The sequence below is a fragment of the Mytilus edulis genome, chromosome 11, assembly GCF_963676685.1.
Source record: "Mytilus edulis chromosome 11, xbMytEdul2.2, whole genome shotgun sequence".
NCBI lineage: Eukaryota > Metazoa > Mollusca > Bivalvia > Mytilida > Mytilidae > Mytilus > Mytilus edulis.
This window is the reverse complement of record NC_092354.1, coordinates 33317149-33321644: the sequence shown is the minus strand read 5'-3', so window position 1 is coordinate 33321644 and position 4496 is coordinate 33317149. Positions and strand designations below refer to the sequence as shown.

The window sequence follows — 4496 nt, the reverse complement described above, 5'->3', positions numbered from 1 at the left end:
ATCCTAGTTCCAAGTCAGTATCTCAGATATGATAGCAAATTATATTAAATATTTGTACTATATTGTATGGTGAACATATATGTCTAGTAGGTATAATATAAACACCTGTCATTTATTAATAATTCAACATAACTTGATTTCCTCTGATGTTCAGTACTTCAGTACTTTGATTTATCAAGTGAGCAATTTAATTAATAATTTAAATGTTGTTCGAAAACAACTATTAGAAACTTAGTGAGCTTATATCTTTTACTTTAAAAAGACAGAGGCATAATTTAGATATTTGTAAAACTTCTTATTGTATGATCATAAAAGCACCAGGGGAAAAACCAGAATATTTAAATTCAGTTTCCAATATTTTTAGGATCACTGTATTTGTCAAAGTTGAAACATGATACATTTTATAAATATACATTAGTGTTTTTTCATTTCTCTTCGTTGTAATCAAGGATTTATTATATATAGTCTTTCAATACAAATCCTTGTTGTAATCAATGATTTAATTGTATTCAAATAATTGTAATCATTTTGTAATCATTTGTACCAAATTTAACTTGTAATTATTCTGCCTGTAATGGGCGTCTTTAATTGACAATTAAATGTATTTGATTAGATTAGATTTGATTTATATTCATTGATTAAACATTGTGAGTAAATTGTATGTCATTCATTTTTCTGTTTCATTTTTGATAATAATAATTTAGTCAAAGAAAAGATTTCTAGTCATTTTAATATCTATTTTTGATTTTAAGAATTCACACATTTTTTTTGAAGAATTCAGTATATTATTGTTTAGATTCAAAATCAAACAAATTTTCTCAACCCCTCGGAATTTAGCGCCTAGCAAGCGAAAGTATAAATAGTATTTTTGTCGTTTTACGATAAGTGCATAGGTAACAGCTGAAGTTTGTGTTTGTGTACAGGGACCAGAGGTAGCATTAATCATTTGTGGTGTAAGTTTGGAAGCACTGTTAGTTGAGTTAGACATTGTGTTACTAGGCAAATTAGTTCGTTGAATATTATTTACGATTTTGTCAGATTCTGTTGGTGAGTCTGCTTTAGTACTGGCATTGCAATTCCTCATAGACAGAATATTTTCAGTGGCCGTTTTTTTGGCATCATGCTGGAGCTCATTTATATCAAGCCCATCATCTGAGTCTGATGTGAAAGCTTTACCTAAACTAATTGAGGAATGACTGTAATATTTTTTTCCGTCTATGAACAGAACAACTGCTTCTTACAAAACTAGGTTTGGTGTAGGAAAAACATTCCAAGATATTGTGATAGAGGAAATGAGGTCGAACCAGTTTTCACTAAACATGGATGAATCAACCAGTTCAAATTTTCAGAAGGTGCTGACAATTCTTGTTAGCTATTTCTGTTCAGTGAAAAATGAAGTTGTCATTCATCACTTTAAATCAGTGACATGTATTAAAGTTAATACTGAATCACTGTTTAAGATTGATTGATTGTTGGTTGCTTAACGTCCAGTGGCAAATATTTCATGCATATTCAGGACGAGAACAAGTTCACAATAAATACAATAAGTAGGTTGCACTGTTTAAGAAATTGGTAACACTCATGGAAGAAAACAGTATACCATGGACAAATCTAATGTCTGTTTTGATGGACTCCTGCAATGTGATGCGTGGGTCCAAATCAGGACTTGAAACCAGGATAAGGACGGAAAAGGCACCTCATTTGTTAGATGTTGATGGGGATGTGTGTCATCATGTGCACAATGCAGCAAAGGCATTATGTAAGCCATTCAAGTCCTTCATTGAACTTCTTTATTATGACTTGTTCAGCGACTGCAAGTGGTCACCAGATCTTAGAGAGATGTTTCAAGAGATTTGCATAATGCTTAACATTAAGTATACATTGCCACAGAGATATGTCAGTCATAGATGGCTATCAGTATATGATGTAACCTTAGACACTTTAAGACTCTTTGATGCATTGACAGTGTTCTATTTCCCCCTACTGATAGAATCAGAGAGAGTCAAGTTTCTACCTACAATTGTAGAAGTGTACCACAGGCTAGGAGTATCATATTCTTCTAGAGAAAGAATATCAGAAATTAGAAAGGTATTACAGTTAATGCAATAGTTTTTTGTTTCAATTGTTCAACATTTTAATTTTTTCAACTACATACAAAGTAATTTAAAACTGCATCAGTCGCATGATATTAACTTTTAACAGTACTTGTTTGTTTATGTGCATGATAATTAATTTAGCCATTTTAATTTAAATGCAGCATTAATTAATGATTGATTTAATAATTTTATTTTCAGTGATGCATATTGTTTTGATTAGAAGTGCAGCATGTTGTTGTTTTTAAGTAATTTTTTTCTGTTGAGCATGTTTGTTTAATTTAACAATTTTATTTTCAGTTCAGCATGATCCTTCCCTAACTTCTGATCCATAGTCTTTTGGTGAGTAATGTTTCATTTCTATGCCAATATAGTCAGGAAACTTGATTATTATGAGATGCTCATTCAATCTTTTCTTAGAATTCTTTGATCAAAAGAGTTAATATTGGGATATCTTTATTTATATTTTAGCAATTAACTACAATTATAAATAGACCAAAATGATGTATTTTCAAAATAAACATTTTTTATCAATTATATTATTTTCATTTGATGAAATGAAATGTGTATCTATTGTAAATGTATGTATTTTGAGATCCTTTAAAAGTATTTTGAGGTCAGACTATATTTTTTCTAGGACCTTACTCAGAAACAGCTAACAAAAGAGGGCAGAGACAGAAAAGATAGAATCATTAATAAGATTTTTACAGAGAGATCATTATAAAAGATGGTTATGGGACTTTACTCATCAGTATTTCCTCTGTTGAAGAACTTTGTCTTACTGTTTGAGATGAAGGAGCCTCTCATCTACAAACTCCACGAAGCACAGGTATGTGTATGATATAAATTGTAAAATTCTACACCATTTTATCATTCTGTATATTTTCGTGTCGTCGGCAAACAAGTACAAGTACAGAAAAATCCCCATTGTTTAACATGGGGATCCAATCCCCATTGCTTCAACAGTGCCTTATTTTGCAGGGAATTGTCCATTTATACTTTTGATCATTTCATTTCAGAAATGGGGATCCAACAAAGAAGACCTACAGACAGTCACAATTACTTCCATTGGAAGCAGCAAGCAAATGCCGAGCCCATCTGATTTTTCTAATGTGAAGTACAAACTGTTTGGAACAGAAATAGAATGTTCAGCTGCCATTAACTTATATAAGAACTGTAGACTGAGAGAGTTGCTAGAAAACAACAATGATCAGATCGAGTCCACATTAAAACCACTGAAATACTTGTATGAAGGACATAATGACTGCTGTGATATCCCTAATGTCCATAGCAAAGGTAAGTATCGGTCACAAATGGAGTATCTGTCTTGCTTGAGTTAGGATTAGGTAACCCATGATGAACCCATGGCTTCAAAGATATTACATGTCATTTGCAGTTTACTCTGTCAGAACAAAGTGCAGATCAATTTAGAACATGTACTATGATAAAATTCTAACATTTTTTTTTTAAGAAAAGGGGGTCATAAGTGACCCATAATTACATTATTTACATTTAATTACATAGTCATTGCATCAGCCACCCCCAAAAATAAGTGAACCGACCGAAACGCGTAATAACATTGAAACATAATCCAGGCCCAATATCATCAAGACCAGTGCTCTTCCTTGGACATAATTATTGAGTAATACGGTCATAGCATTTATGGTGAACTCTGTGAACCCATGTGTGAATCTGTTTTGAATACTTACGTGTTTCCTTTCTTTTCTGCTGATGCGAACTATTTTAAATAGATTTTAAAACTCTTTACAGAAATCACTTTGTGTAACTCTTTACATTTGTGTACCAGACCCCGATTCATATTGGAAAAATAATTGTTGACATTTGTGTAGTGTTTTTTCAAAACATCTCGCACAACAATTTAATTTCAAAATAATTTGTTGATTTATACATTTTCTCATTTTACTTCCAGAAATGGAGCTTGTTGGATTATCCCGAAAACTTTTGAGGGCCTTTCTATTCAACATGGATGATTCGAATGGAAAAGAAGCTGTGAAATCGCTAGTCAAAAAAATTATCACCCTATCTCAACTCAACTTATTGGAAGTCATTCAAACAGGGTCCTCATCCCACATGACATTCTTTGCAACCTCATTAATATTTAAAAATCTGCTCAAGGGATTCATCATCTGAAGAAGACTCTACACCAGAAAGGATACAAAGAGATGTTATCCCTGTTACCCAACAAACCCCAGTAACTCGCCGTGCCAGCAAGAAAACAAACATTTCCCAAGAAGAAATTACATCCAGTGACAGTTCTGAGCCCAAAAAACATTTCTCCACTTTAGACGTTCTCGTTTTCCATTGGCCACAAATGGACACAAGAATGCAAACAAAGCTGGTTATTTCTGTGAAAAAAGGTTGCACGGATGGTATCTCAGATCT

The 4496-nt window shown here is 32.5% G+C and overlaps 1 pseudogene; it reads left to right on the top strand.

Moving 5' to 3' along the window:
- Window positions 1-1217: 1217 nt before the first annotated feature.
- LOC139494209 (uncharacterized) lies at window positions 1218-4244 on the top strand (annotated as a pseudogene).
- The last annotated feature ends 252 nt before the right edge of the window (window positions 4245-4496 follow it).